This window comes from Triticum urartu, chromosome 3A (assembly GCF_056163025.1).
Source record: "Triticum urartu cultivar PI428250 chromosome 3A, HENAU_Tu73, whole genome shotgun sequence".
NCBI lineage: Eukaryota > Viridiplantae > Streptophyta > Magnoliopsida > Poales > Poaceae > Triticum > Triticum urartu.
Window position 1 is genome coordinate 176,731,345 of NC_141875.1, and position 16,820 is coordinate 176,748,164.

The 16,820-nt window shown below is 44.9% G+C and overlaps 1 pseudogene; it reads left to right on the plus strand.

Annotated features, from left to right (window-relative positions):
• Positions 1–16,820, plus strand: part of LOC147979098 (uncharacterized) — a 199,934-nt pseudogene that overhangs the window by 101,393 nt on the left and 81,721 nt on the right.

Consider the following 16,820-nt stretch of genomic DNA (forward strand, 5'->3'; position numbering starts at 1 on the left):
GACATCTCTGCCCCTGAGTGCCACAGCCGTCACCGAGCTTCACCTCTGCTTCGATAAAGGCCGCTGCATCGACCTGATCGTACCAGAGAAACACGGTGATCCTCCGCTGCTTCCTCCTGCATCAGTAAGTTCCTCTTCTCCTTACCCCAGATCCGCCATTACTGTTCGGTGTTCTTCATAGCTTGAAGCTGTTCCTCCTTTAGTAATACCAAATGGCCAGTTAGATCTGATTGTTTTCAGCGCCTTTTGTAGTTTAAACTCCTTTCTTCTTGTTAAGGCATCTGCTTGATATCGAACTCATCTAAACTTACTGAACCTTTTGAGCGCTTGAGATTAGACCAAAATATATTTTGATTATCCAACACATAGCAGATCTGAAATTCCCATGCTAAACTGTGAAATCTGTTTTACCTTACTTAGCTCTTTTCACCTTAGATCTGCATCCTCTTCACCACATAGATGGTTTACCTTTGTAAAAGCAATCTATCATATACCATTAGCCCTCTGGTGAACCGGACAAGCCTTTTACCTCCATTGTTATACTGCGGTTTAACAATATGTGCATTCCTTTGTTCTGATATTGCCTTGTCATTCATTATAGTATCAGCCTCCGGTTTGCACAATTTACATACTTGTTATGTCTTTGTTCTGTCGCATCTTATGTATCACCATGAATGATTTGTAAACCAGTATTTCCTTTCAGCCTTTCGTTTGCAATGGCCAAACAGTTTTATGCTTGCAACTGGGCTCCTTCCCGGGTTATCGAAGAACAGCTGAACGGAATGGTCAGGATTGGTACTTTTCCCAAAAAGAATGATATCCGGTGGCGAGTTCCAGGAACGGAGAATCCCCTACCCCTAAACAGGGTGAGGTAGTGGTATTTGTTGACCATATAGGTCGTGGTTTCAAACTGCCTGGGTCAAATTTTTTCCGGGATGTGCTTGCTAGTTTCCAGCTCCATCCTCAAGACATTGGACCCAACTCGGTGTCTAATATATGCAATTTCCGAGTCTTCTGTGAGGTGTACTTACAAGAAGAACCAACTGTTGAGCTATTCCGGGATTTTTTTCATCTGAACTGGCGCACTGAATTTGTAGATGGGCCCAATACTGAACTTGGTGGCGTCTCTATTCAAAAAAGGAAAGAGGTTGAATTCCCTCATGCCAAGCTGCACAGTCACCCCAAAGTTGGGAACCAAACATGGTTCTACTGCAAAGATACTTCCCCTGAAGACGAGAATCCTCTGCCGGGTTACCGCGCCCACCGGCTTTCCAACACTCATCCGCTGCCGCAACGTTTGAGTGCTGCAGAACGGGCCTCATATGCCCCTCAACTCGCCAAGCTCCGTGCCTTTATGGCCAACGGTTTATCAGGCGTCGACTTTGTGCGTTGCTGGATATCCTGGAGCATCTTGCCATTAAGCCGTTGCTTCGGTTTAATGTGTGAGTACACTGGTGAATTAGAATACTCCCAACGCCACATCAACATTCAATTAACCGATGAAGAAGTCACTGAAGGTGTCAAGAAGATTTTGAATGAATCAGAATATGTTTGCCGCCAAACCGGCTTGAACCCCTTCTACACAAAAAACAAACCACCTGCTGTAAGCACTGTCCTTCCTTTTTATCTTCGATATCTTTTTAAATTGTTCAACCTGTGAATATCCTTCTACTTGTTTGTAAACAGGGTGATGATCCATTCTGGAAGAAGAAACCTACAGAGAAAGCGGCAAAGCCATCCCGTGCCAAAACAAAAGCCGTCAAGAGAACCTCAAAGCGAAAGGCAGTTGAACGCATCAGCATGGAACTTGATGAAGACGCAGATGAATCGGAAGCTGAGGTAGAACTTGATTCACTTGGCTCCCTTTTCATGCATCTCATTAACAATGATACTTATCAGGAGGACGTGGAGGGCAGCCAGGCTGATGATGTAGAGGTAATTATCCTTTCCTCCGGTTCAGACTCTATGCCAACACAAAAAACCCGTCAAGCGGTCTGTAAAGTAAGCTTTTCTCATCCTCTTGCTTACTTGGATTCAACATTTATTTTGAAGACGCAGCAGCACGAGGCTCGCCGGACAACCCGGCACAGCGGCCAACAGGTTACTTCAGCCGGTTTACCTGACACCCCGGTTCGGAAGCGCCGATCTTAGGTCTCCCCCACTTCTGACAATTCTTATCCCAAGGCAGGTTATTTTTGACAACCTCTTAATCCGTCCGATTCAAATTATCAGGTGACACCTCCCTCATCCTCTGGCGAGTCAACAACAACCCAACTTCCTCCTCTCAAAACCGTAGCAGGGTAAGTACTTGAACTCCTTCTTTTGATGTTGTTCATACCTCGTAGTGTGCTTTAACTTTCACATCTATTGCTAATTTAGGGCCAAAGCTAGACCCAGCAAAAAGGCTCGGGTGAACAATCCGCCCGAAGATCAGGTGGTCCGTGAACTAGAACAAATGGTTGAAACAGAACAGACGACTAAACCAGCGGGTCCGAATCCGGAAGCCACGTTTGACGAACCACCCCCTCAAGATCTGAATATGGATAATCAACCAGAGGCTGACACTGCTGTACCTGACAGTGAATCGGCAGATCCAATCCGGGCTGACGACAGGTCTTCCAGTCCAGTGAGAGCCACTGACACTCCACCATCACCCGTAAAAACGACTGGAGGCCAAGGAGACGATGTTATCATTACCGGTATGGTCCACAGCTCTCCTGGCCATCTTGTAGTCTTGGCCAAACATAGTGCCAAGGAAGAGCGTGTTGCCATGGAGAAGGGTAAATGGAGCACTGATTTGTCAAGCAACGCCCATCTCAGCGCTGAAGAGCTCCACTCCAGATTTTTAAACCGTCTACACTCAAACCGTGATTATGAATCCGTTTTGGTGAACCTGATGAAGGAACACTATGAGGTATTTTCATCACCTTTCCTTTCTTGATTCCAAAGTATAAACATCAGCCCAAGTAGCCCCCAAGGGCCGGTTTATGATGTTAATCATAAACCAGGACTTTGTAATATCTTAATCCTTGCATGCTAATCCTCAATGTGTCAAGTCCTCAGTAAAAACAAAACCGATACTTTATCATTGTATTCATGTAGTTTTCGTCGGTGTAGCCCCCAAGGGCCGGTTTAGCTTTGCGAGGTAAACCGGGTCTTGAATCAATGCATCAGTTTTGAACAGACATACATTAGCCCCCAAGTGTTAAGGATAATGCTTGCATTGTACTTGAGACTTGTGAAAGATTTGTTGATAACAAAGCAAATAGGCATTAGCCCCCAAGTACAAAGTGCATAACTTGTTATACGCTTGGTACTTAGAAAATCCATATCCCGTTGTTGATATATCTTCGCCATTGCAGGCCGAGCTGAGTAAGAGGGATGCTCAAACCGCTGATCTTCAAGAGAATGTAAAGTCTCAACAAGCAGAAGCTTCCAAAGCCAAAGAGAAGCTGACCAATGCCCTAGCAACTATGGAGAAGTTGAAAGAAACCTTCAACAAGGAGCGTGCTGACTGGGAAACAGAAAAGGCCGGTTTGACCAGGAAAGCCGAGGACGCAGAAGCAGCCCTGAAGTCAGTGGTAGACGAACTGACCGGCTTGAAGCAGCAGATTGATGCCATGACATCTATTGTGTTTGGTAAGTACCTCCTTATGCCGTTTTTCTAATTCATAAGATCTTATCATTGACCGGTTTACTAATACTAAACCATGACGGGCACCCGCATTGCTCATCTGGGCTCTGACATGCGGATGAAGCTTAAAGCGGCGTACACCTTAATATAACAGCTATATTCTGGATCCCAGCATGCTATTTGCACTGCAGCATATAACAAGCCAGTGCCATCATTGATAAATCAAACACTTGAGAAGCTGGCCATGCTACCTTCCCGGATCACCGAACTGAAGAGAGCAGCCGCAAGATCAAGAGCGCTGACCGCACTAATCCGGGCCAAGGCATGGATTCCGGATCTTGAAGCGGCAGATATCATTAAAGGATATCCAAGTGTGAAGGAGGACGGTTCAGACTTCAACAATGATGACCTCCGAAAACTGACAAAGGAGATGCGGCCAATAGCCAGCAAACTGGTGGAGGACACAAACCTATCTCATTTCCAACCGGTTTACGATGCTGAAGGAAAGAGACAGCCTACCGTGATCCATGAAGTTGAAGAACTTGTGCCTCCAACCCGTAAGCATACTTATGCTCCTGACATTGATCCCTCCAGCGTTATCCATGAAGAAGCTGTGTTTCAAGCTTTAACCGGAATCGATTGGTCAACGGTTGATTTCCAGCGTCTGGGGAGGAATGAAGAGGAGGTGACTGCACAAGATGACCCTCAATCGTCAAGCCGTCCGGATGAAGCATCCTAAACCGGCGACTGGTTTATCAGCCACAGTCTGCCACTACTTGGAACAATTATTCAACTTGGGCCATTTTGAAGCTCCTTGTAATAGGATAGCAAAAACACTTTTATCTGCCCTACCATCGAGCATGCTTGTGTTGCTTGATATTTTTGAAAACTTGTTCCACTTTCGAGATCTATTTATGCATAGTCCATTATACTTTGTGTTCCTGCATATAAGAACTTGAAAGCGTCCTAGTGGTTTACCACTAGATGGGTCATGATACCCAAAAATATACATAACTTGGATGAATAACCAAGATTTGTATTAACCAGATGAAATAAATAATATCTGTGACATACCTCGTTGGCTGACCAACTGCTTGTATGGTAGAGGTGAAAAACACCAATCCGGAGTGTTGATAACTCCTGGCCCTCTTGCCGGTTCATATAGAAATCATATTGGGCTAGAAAAGCCGTTGATTTGTTCGTATAATGCTGGTGACATCTAGTCAAAACCAGACCGGAGCAGTACACTACCGGTTTAGAATATGATCATGTACTGACAACTAAGCGCTGAAATTCATGCCGGGTTGTAATGAACACCGGCTATCAGAAAAATATTTATAAATCCCTTATCATAAAAACAACAAAAACAAAAGAAATATGCAAGGCTTTTCATGGGCTGCCAGTCCCTAAATCGAGGCTTTTCATGGGCTGCCAGGCTGCTGAGTTAAACCATTTTGCAAAGCCTTTTATGATGGACCTCAATCTTTAACCAATCATCGGTTTAACTTTGACAAGTTCAGGGTCCATGGGATTGACTTTATCAAACGTTCGATGGGTCATACCAGGTTTACCTGGACGGAGTGGCTTACTTAAAGAGGCGGGATAACCCGGGGTTTTAGGTGAATATACCTGGCTTCCAAGCCTGGCTTGATAGCCTATTACAAGGGTTCAAACTCATTGTTCTTTGAGAAGTAAGGAGCCCCCAGGTAATATGTGAGCTGTGCTTAGTGGTTACCTATGTTTGAGCTGTGCTTAATGCAACAGACTCTCTTTGGCTCCACACATTTCCTTTTGGCTTAAAGCCTATCAAGAGGTGTAGCCATGGTGTGAAGACAACCAAGCCCCTAGTGATATCCCTTTGTGGTTTTAAACCGATCAAGAGGTGTAGCTATGGTTCGGATACGACCAAGCCCCCTAGTGATTTCCTTTATATCCGTGTGGCCGTATAGACCGGTTTAACAAAACTCTGCTTTGTCAGTAGAAGCTCTTGTAGGCTCACACATGATGTAAAAAGAACAGAGACCCCGCTTTATTCGAGGCTCCGGTTTATTATATAATATATACATTGTCATAAATATGTACATAAGAAGAGCCTGTGGCTCAAGTATAGTAAGGCCGAAGAAGAGCTATATTCCATGGTCGCTTGGTCTCCTCCTCCGATTTACGTGAGTCTTTGTGCTCTCGAACATCAATGAGGTAGTATGACCCATTGTGCAGATTCTTGCTGACCACAAAAGGTCCTTACCAAGGTGGGGATAACTTGTGCATATCAGTCTGATCCTGGATGAGCCGAAGCACCAGATCGCCCTCTTGAAAAGTTCTAGTCTTAACCCGACAGCTATGATAACATCGGAGATCTTGTTGATAAATCACCGAAAGTGCTTCTGCGAGATCACGCTCCTCATCTAACAGGTCCAGGGAGTCCTGGCATGCCTTCTCATTATCAGCTTCAACATAAGCTGCCACACGTGGCGAGTCGTGACGGATGTCACTAGGAAGAACCGCCTCTGCTCCATAAACCATGAAGAAAGGCGTGTAACCCGTAGATCTATTAGGTGTGGTGTTGATGCTCCATAACATAGAAAGTAACTCCTCCACCCAACAACCTGGTGTTCGCTTTAAAGGAACCATGAGCCGGGGTTTAATACCTCTCAAAATTTCTTGATTTGCCCTCTCCGCTTGACCATTAGATTGGGGGTGAGCCACTGATGCTACATCAAGCCGGATGTTCTCACGCTGGCAAAATTCCTCCATCTCATCCTTTGGCAGATTAGTACCATTATCAGTTATAATACTGTGTGGAAAGCCAAACCGGAATATCACCTTTTTGATGAACTGAACCGCCGTGGCCGCATCACATTTACTGACTGGCTCTGCTTCTACCCATTTGGTAAACTTGTCAACTGCCACTAACAGGTGAGTCTTTTTGTCCTAGGATCTCTTAAAGGGTCCAACCATATCAAGCCCCCAAGTTGCAAACGGCCAAGTGATTGGAATCATTCTCAACTCCTGAGCCGGAACATGAGCGCGACGTGCAAATTTTTGACAGCCGTCACACCTTTTGACTAAATCCTCAGCATCAGCATGAGCTGTCAACCAATAGAAACCCTGACGAAAAGCCTTAGCTACCAAGGATTTTGAACCGGCGTGGTGACCACAATCTCCTTTGTGGATTTCCCGCAAAATCTCACAACCCTCTTGAGGAGACACACAACACTGAATTGCTCCTGTGACGCTGTAACGATGTAACTCCCATTGACTATGGTCATTGACTTGGAACGCCGGATTATCTGTCGGGACAAGATTTCATCCCCCGCTAACTCGCCCCGGTTCATGTAAGCTAAGTATGGGACTGTCCAATCCGGTATAACATGCAAAGCTGCCACCAATTGGGCCTCCGGGTCAGGAATAGCCAACTCCTCTCTATTGGTATCTTAACCGATGGATTGTGTAGGACGTCGAGGAAAACATTAGGTGGGATCGGTTTAGGCTGAGAGCCGAGGCGACTTAAAGTGTCCGCCGCTTCATTCTTACGCCGGTCTATATGGTGAACTTGATAACCCTTGAACTGACCAGCTACTATGTCCACCTCTCGTCGATATGCAACCATGAGTGGGTCCTTAGAATCCCAAGTGCCAGATACCTGTTGAGCCACCAGGTCCGAGTCACCGAAGCACTTAACCCGGCTTAAGTTCATCTCCTTAGCCATCCGAAGACCGTGAAGTAGGGCCTCGTACTCAGCTGCATTGTTAGTACAAGGGAACATTAAATGGAGAACATAAAAAAACTTGTCACCTCGCGGGGAAGTTAATATAACTCCAGCCCCCGAGCCCTCCAATTTCCTGGAACCATCAAACTGAATAGTCCAATACGTGTTGTCTGGCTTTTCCTCTGGTGCCTGCAACTCTGTCCAATCATTGATGAAGTCCACAAGTGCTTGAGATTTGATTATTGTGCGAGGTGTATACTTGAGCCCGTGAGGTCCAAGATCAATAGCCCACTTGGCAATCCGGCCAGTTGCTTCTCTGTTTTGAATGATATCTCCCAGAGGGGCTGAACTGACCACTGTGATAGGATGCCCCTGAAAATAATGTTTGAGCTTCCGGCTTGCCATAAACACCCCATACACCAGCTTCTGCCAATGTGGATACCTCTACTTTGATTCGATAAGCACCTCACTGATATAATAAACCGGCCGTCGAACCGGATATTCTTTTCCAGCCTCATTGCGCTCCACAACAATAGCAACACTAACAACCCTGGCATTAGCAGCCACATATAGTAGTAAAGGCTCTTTATCGATTGGAGCTGCAAGCACAGGTGGTTTAGCTAACTGCCTTTTTAGATCCTCAAATGCTTTATCAGCCGCATTGCTCCAGACAAAGTCATCCGGTTTCTTTAACATCTGGTATAAAGGGATAGCCTTCTCCCCGAGACGACTAATAAACCGGCTCAAAGCTGCAATCCGGCTAGCTAAACGTTGAACATCATTGATACACGCCGGTTTAGCCAAAGACGTGATTGCTGAAAAAAATCAGATTAGCCTCAATGCCCCTGTTTGATACCAGAAAGCCCAAGAGTTTGCCTGCCGGGACACCAAAGACACATTTGTCTGGATTGAGCATCATCTTGTAAACCCGAAGGTTGTCAAAGGTTTCTCTCAGGTCATCTATCAATGTTTCCTCTTTCTTGGACTTTATCACCATATCATCCACATATGCATGAACATTGCGCCCAATCTGCTTATGAAGACAATTCTGAACACAGAGTTGATAAGTCGCCTGGGCACTCTTGAGCCCAAAGGGCATGGAGACATAGCAAAAGGCTCCAAAAGGAGTTATAAAAGTTGTCTTCTCCTGGTCCTTAACTGCCATTTTGATCTGATGATAACCAGAATAAGCATCCAAAAAACAGAAGCGATCACAACCCGCCGTAGCATCAATAATCTGATCAATATGAGGAAGGGTAAATGGTTCTGCTGGGCAAGCCTTGTTCAAGTCTGTGTAATCCACACACATATGCCAAGTGTCGTTTTTCTTGAGAATCAGCACCGGATTAGCCAACCATTCCGGGTGAAAGACCTCCACGAGAAACCCTGCGGCCAACAACCGAGCTACCTCTTCACCAATAGCCTTGCACCTTTCTTCAATGAAACGGCGGAGAAACTGTCTGACCGGTTTAAACTTAGGATCAATATTAAGTGTGTGCTCAGCGAGTTCCCTCGGTACACCTAGCACGTCAGAATGCTTCCATGCAAAGATGTCCCGGTTCTCACGGATGAACTCGATGAGCGCGCTTTCCTATTTGGGATCCAAGTTAGTGCTGATGCTGAACTGCTTGGATGAATCGCCAGGAACAAAATCAACCATCTTAGTGTCTGTGGCCGATTTAAACTTCAACGCCAGATCGTGCTCCGTAGTTGGCTTTTTCAAAGAAGGCATATCTGTCGGATCAATCTTGTCCTTGTAAAACTTCAGCTCTTCCGTGGCACAAACCGACTCAGCATAAGCCGCATCACCTTCCTCGCATTCCAAAGCAATCTTCCTGCTCCCATGTACTGTGATAGTCCCCTTATGACCTGGCATCTTAAACTGCAGATAACCATAACACGACCTCGCCATGAACTTGGCATAAGCCGGTCGCCCAAACAGAGCGTGATACGGACTCTTGATTTTCACTACCTCAAAAGTTAATGTTTCTGACCTTGAATCATGGTCATCTCCAAAGGCCACCTGTAGTGCTATCTTGCCCACCGGATATGCAGACTTACCTGGCACCACACCATGGAAAACGATGTTCGACGGTTTAAGATTCTTATCTGTCAACCCCATACGACGGAAGGTATCATAGTAGAGAATATTGATACTGCTTCCCCCATCCATGAGCACTTTGGTGAACTTGTACCCCCAACCTGGGGTGCCACCACTAAGGCCAGATGACTTGGATTATCACAGGAGCAAACTTCTCGTCATAGTCAATTCCATAAGTTCGACTATATCCTCTGGCGACCAATCTGGCCTTATATCGTTCCACCTTCCCCTCAGTTCTTCCAACTCTTCTATCATCGCTTCACGCCACTTCAGATCTTGCTTTGCAGCCTTCCAATCCTTTGGGATTGACAGTTTGAAGAGAGGCAACAAACAATCTATAGGAAGGAGAAAAAGCCTCATAAGACACAAAATTTTCAATGTCATGATCAAAAACATCTGGTGGTAAAGCCTTCTGTGCCACTTCATGTGTCCCTTTTCGCAACGCAATAGGTAGTTCCACTGTGTCAAATGAGCTTGCATCACTGCCTTGCTGCTCCCCCTGCACTTGTGGCTGCCGCCATGAATATACCAGACGTGTGTCATTTGAGCTATGCACTTGTGGCACTTGTGGCTGCCGTCGAGAGTACACTAGGGGAATCTCCTGCCATCGATCTCAAACAGGGAGCTGGAGATTACCAATCTGAATGGAACCCACTGTAGGCTGGACCTGAACCTGCACATCACCATCAGTGAGAGTACCAACCGAAATTGTACCCACAGTTGATTGGGCTTGAACATGAACATCATCATCAGTGTTAGTGCCCACAGAATCATCCCGAGAATGAGATACAACCTTCTCCCCCCCTTGACCATCCTGCACAGAGTGTAAGTGGTCAAGCTCTACAAACATCAGACTTAGGTCTGTTGGCCCACCATAGAATGGCTCTGACTCCCTGAAAGTAACATCCATACTTATAAATCAGCGTTTCTCAGAGAGACACCAACATTTGTACCCCTGCTGACTTGAGCATAGCCCAGAAAAACCCACTTCACTGCCCGCTGATCTAGCTTCCCAACAGAAGGTTGGTGATCACGAACAAAGCAGGTACTGCCAAACAACTTTGGGGGAACAACAAACTTATTTTCTCCAAACAGCAATTCACATGGCGATTTCATGCCGAGTATCCTTGAAGGTGTTCGGTTGATCAGGTATGTGCTGTGGTAACTGCTTCACTCCGCAAGAACTTGGGCACATTCATGGTAAACATCAATGACTAAGCAACCTCAAGAATATGTCGATTCTTCCTTTCTGCCACTCCATACTGAGGGGGGTGTCTGGACAAGAAGTTTGATTAAGAATACCTTGGTCAGACAAGAAGGCCCCAAAGATGTTGTTTGTGCCATTGTTAGTCCTGATCACCTGCACCTCCTCCTCAAACTGATTCTTTACCAAGGCATGGAAATCCTGAAAATGGCTGAACACCTCATCCTTGTGATGCATCAAATAAATCCAAGTCGTACGAGTATAGTAGTCAATAAAGGTAACAAAGTACTTCATCCCATGAACTGACACAACCGAGTCTTCCATACATCTGAATGAATAAGCATAAAAGGAGATATGCTCCTAAGCCTCTTACTCACATATATGTCTCTTGTGTGTATGCATCTTCGCAAGCATCACATGTCAGCTTTCCCATGCCTATTCCACACATAACATCTGGAAATATTGTACCCATCTTATCAAAAGAGACATGTCCCATCCTGCAGTGATGGATCATCGCCTGCTTCTCCTTGTACTCCATGGTTGCAGCACAAACCAAGTCCGGCTGCACCCCCTTGTCCATATACCAGAGTCTCCTACGCCTAGTGCCAGTCCCAACCCCCGCCTCGCATGTCGCTCCTGAATCTCGCAACTGAATCTGTCAAGGATCACATGATAGTCTATTTGATCAATGAGAGCACTGAAAGAGACCAAATTGACAGGAAAAGCTGGCACATGTAAAACTGAGGATAGGGAGATGGTCGGAGTGCACTTTACTGTACCAACCCCAATGACAGGCTATTTTATGCCATCAGCTGTTTGTATAGTGCCCGTGTGAGAAGGAGGACGCTTATTGTAAGACTCGAACATGCAGGATTTGCCCGCAACATGCCTAGATGCTCCAGAGTCTAGAACCCATTCTGGACCATTCTCATTAGTAGCAAGAGATGCCTTTTCTGGATTATCTTCATTAGTGAAGGTCTAGTGAGCACAGTCTCCATTGCGAGCATTCAAGCCTGTAGTTTGGAGCTGTGATATGAAAGCATGAAGCTCCTCTAACTCAACCCTCAACTTAACGGTCTGAGCATCCTTCTCATGTGTCGCCCCCTCGTCTGTTTCCTTGCCAGCCTGGATTTCCTCCACCTTCCTCTTGAGGCTTTCCAATTCCTCCCTGAGCCTCTCAACCTCTGCTACAGTCATGTTGTATTCCTTCTCTGACCCTGCACCGGCCTTCTCTGCACCGTCCTCACCACTCTTCTCTAGATCAGCATCACCCCTTCTCATGTCATCATCCCCTAGATACTCCTTGACTGCATGGTGAGCACCAACCACAGCTATGGTATCACCCATCTCCTCCAGAACAACAATATTCTTGGCCCTGCCAGCAGCACCATCGGCCCCTACAAAAGGTGCCTCGATGGTCACAAGATGACATCCCCTGCCGACCTACTGCTCCATCAAGAAGAGCATGTCCTTGAGCGTGAGGCTCTGCCCCTCAAGCCCTTCTCCTCTACAATCAGCAGCAACAGCTCCAACACACAACACCTCGTCCACTTATAGCAGCAACAAAACCAGCAACTCAGATGCCCAGCAGCAGCTCCAGCAGCTACAACACACAGCAACACTCAAGTGCAAGCAGCAACAACAACCTCTTCCTCCTTCCTCTGCAAACACCAGCAACAAGCAGAGCAGACCAGCACCAACCACCAACACACAGTTGCACCCTTCTCTAGCAGAACAGCAACAGCAGTAGAAGCAAAGCAACAACAAGCAGCAGCAGTGCAATTCAGAAACAATAGCAGTTTGTCACGTCCTTCCTTTACCAATCTGCAGCAACAACAGCTCGTCTGCATCCTCCCGCGCAGAAATAGCAGCTCGTCTGCTTCACCTCCTCTGCTCCAGTAGGCTCACTCAAGTGCGAGCAGCAGTAGGAGAACCCTTCTTCTTTCCCCTGGCGTAGACGCTCCTTTCTTCTGGCCTCTCCTACCAAGCTTGCCGCCTCCAGCTCGCCGGACCCAGCCAGCCGCCATCGCCCACGCAGCTCCTCTTGCAGCGCCATGCCGCTCAGTCGCGCACGCACGTGCGCACACAGACACGGCCGCCCAGATGTGCCACCGCCTCCTCGCTAGACCCTACTGCTGGCTGGCGACTAGGCCAATGTCACCGTCGTCCCCAGTACCGCTCCTGCGTCTGATACCATGTTGAATCGGGAAATAAGTACCTTCAGACGAGGTTTTTTCTCATGTCTGGTGGCTCGAGTAGGTGCACTCTGTGTGTGGCGGCTCACTTGGGAATAGGTGGACTGGATGCCCCCTTCTTGGTCAGCTCCTCCACATGGGCTTGGGCCCTAAGTGACAAAGTATGGTGGGCTTGGGCCCATACTGGTTCAACACTTTCTTTTTTCAACCTTTCATGAAAACCTATATGCACGACAGGCTTCTTAAATAATATAGTGGAGACTGACACCACAATCCTCTTTAAATACGTACATGGAAAACAACAACTGAATGCTGCAGAGTTGTTAGTGGATGTGCAGCAGCAGAAATTTAGTGATACTAAACTACATACTATGTTAACCCTCATCAATGCTAAATTCTTCACATATCTCAGGGAGTTTTCCACTCTCAGTTGAGGAACTAAGTATTTTGGAGGGAAAAAGATGACGAGTCAGAATGGATGAGTCCTTATTTAGCTTCTAACCCATCTCCCAGATTTCATCACACTTAATTATTTTTTATCCTATGGTAGTGTGTTGTATGAGCTGTCCATAGTTATTTGGATTACTTAAACAAGGACATATCAGTATGCAGCAGATCTGTAGTTTGCAATTTTGTCAACTTAAGAATATAGTTGGCCGTGGTAGGATCTGAAATGTTTTCCAGCGAATGGTATTTTTCATGTACATAGTAATTATTGACTAAATCATGTTAATCACTGATATCCGTATATTTCCATGATTGTTGTTTCAACCCATGCTGACATATAATATTCTTATTGCAGATCAAAGCAAATGATAGTACTGATCTAGAGGAAGGATATGATAGTACGAAAGATGAAGTTTCATCGGTTTCCTCATACAGCCCTTCCAAATCAAATACAGACTTTCCCATCAGGAACTTAACATCGACGCACTCCTTATCATCATGTCTTTCCACGAATGAAGCATTTTATTCTTAGGGAGAGCGCCCCACTTTCCCACCATATAATACAACTCCTCGATTGTCAGTGTCCGAGATTTCTGATGACCATGGTGGAGGTAAAGAGTGAACCTTATTGTTTCTGTGGGACTACTAGAGCTGCGATATTCACAAGGAAATACCGGTTTCATACTGTTAAATTGTGCTCTATAGGATTTTATCTGCCTTCTAATGATTAAAGCTGTCTCGTCTTACATATTGTCATATTATTTTTTAGTTTTTTAGCTCCTCGTTTTCTTTTCATACACAAGGACCTCTCTTCAGTTCTCCTTAATTTTTTTCAAATTGACTGGGCTTATTCCCCTTCCATTTTCACAATGAAATAACGAGACTTACATTAGTTAGGTCTCCATGAAAATGCTACCTAATTGTCCTTTATGTAAAAAAGTCATGGTTCTGTATGAACAAATTTTGATGAGCGTGTGTAAATGATTAATGGTAAATACTTGGGTCTTTAATGAAGTAAATAGCACAAACAAGAATGGTGTCACCTCTAAGGAAGCTAGATCATTTGCATTTGGATCATCATCCATTAAATGGTCAAAGATTTTCCCTAAATTCAGATCGCCCAAAAGATGACGTTGGACTCCCTCTCATGCCAAAACATGTTGAACCGTCTGGATGTAAGCTGATACGTCTCCATTGTATCTACTTTTCCAAACACTTTTGCCCTTGTTTTGGACTCTAACTTGCATGATTTGAATGGAACTAACACGGACTAACGCTGTTTTCAGCAGAATTGCCATGGTGTTATTTTTGTGCATAAATAAAAGTTCTCGGAATGACCTGAAAATCAACGGAGAATTATTTTGGAATATATAAAAAAACTGGAAGAAAGATCCACATCAGGGGGCCCACACCTTTTCCACGAGGGTGGGGGCACGCCCTACCCTCCTGGGCGCGCCCCCTGCCTCGTGGGCCCCCTGATGCTCCACCGACCTCAACCTTGACTCCATATATTCAATTTCGGGGAGAGAAAAATCAGAGAGAAGGTTTCATCGCGTTTTATGATATGGAGCCGCCGCCAAGCCCTAAACTCTCTCGGGAGGGCTGATCTGGAGTCCGTTCGGGACTCCAGAGAGGGGAATCCGTCGCCATCGTCATCATCAACCTTCCTCCATCACCAATTTCATGATGCTCACCGCCGTGTGTGAGTAATTCCATCCTAGGCTTGCTGGACGGTGATGGGTTGGATGTGATTTATCATGTAATCGAGTTAGTTTTGTTAGGGTTTGATCCCTAGTATCCACTATGTTCTGAGATTGATGTTGCTATGACTTTGCTATACTTAATGCTTGTCACTAGGGCCCGAGTGCCATGATTTCAGATCTGAACCTATTATGTTTTCATCAATATATGAGAGTTCTTGATCCTATCTTGCAAGTCTATAGTCACCTATTACGTGTTATGATCTGTTAACCCCGAAGTGACAATAATCGGGATACTTACCGGTGATGACCATAGTTTTAGGAGTTCATGTATTCACTATGTGTTAATGCTTTGGTCCGGTACTCTATTAAAAGGAGGCCTTAATATCCTTAGTTTCCAATAGGCCCCCACTGCCATGGGAGGATAGGACAAAAGATGCCATGCAAGTTCTTTTCCATAAGCACGTATGACTATATTCAGAATACATGCCTACATTACATTGATGAACTGGAGTTAGTTCTGTGTCACCCTAGGTTACGACTATTACATGATCGATCGCATCCGGCATAATTATCCATCACCAATCCAATGCCTACGAGCTTTTCATATATTGTTCTTCGCGTATTTACTTTTCCGTTGCTACTGTTACAATCACTACAAAACCCAAAAATATTACTTTTGCTACTGTTACCTTTTGCCACCGTTACCACTACTATCATATTACATTGCTACTAAATACCTTGCTGCAGATATTAAGTTTCCAGGTGTGGTTGAATTGACAACTCAGCTACTAATACTTGAGAATATTCTTTGGCTCGCCTTGTGTCGAATCAATAAATTTGGGTTGAATACTCTACCCTTGAAAACTGCTGCGATCCCCTATACTTGTGGGTTATCAAGAACATTTTCTGGCGCCGTTGCCGGGGAGCATAGCTCTATTCTTTGAGTCACTTGGGATTTATATCTGCTTATCATTATGAAGAACTAGAAAGATCAAAGAACCAAGATTTTTCCCTCAACTACGAGGGGAGGTAAGGAACTGCCATCTAGCTCTGCACTTGATTCACCTTCTGTTTTGAGTAAGCTTGCGACACCTAAACCTGCTTCTGCTATTAATTCTGATATGTCGCATGTTATTGATGATGCCACTTCTACTATGCATGATACTTATGATGAAACTACTTCTATGCTTGATACTACTGTGCCACTAGGTGAATTTCTTGATGAACAACTTGCTAGGGCTAGAGAGAATGAAATTATTGAAACTGATAATATTGATGAAAGTGATGATGAAGATTCTCCCCCTAGATATGAATTGCCCATTGTTCCTGAGGGTTATGTTATGGATGAAAAAACTGCTAGAGACTTTCTTGCTTGCAATGATAGAAGTGATCTTAAGAAATTATTACCTAAGCTGAAAGAAAAAACTATGAATGCTAGAATGAAATATGACCCTACTTATGCTACTTCATCTATCTTTATTACTGATAAGGATTATGATTTCTCTGTTGATCTTGAGTTAATTACTTTAGTTTTAATCTGATCCTTTCTATGGCTATGAATCTGAAACTATTGTGGCACATCTTACTAAATTAATTGATATAGCTACCCTGTTCACTAATGATGAGAAAACTCACTACTATTATATCCTTAAATTATTTCTGTTCTCATTAAAGGGTGATGCTAAGATATGGTTTAATTCTCTTGATCTTGGTTGTGTGCGTAGTCCCCAGGATATGATTTACTACTTCTCTGCTAAATATTTCCCTGCTCATGAGAAACAAGTTGCTTTAAGGGAAATATATAATTTTGTGCAAATTGAAGAAGAG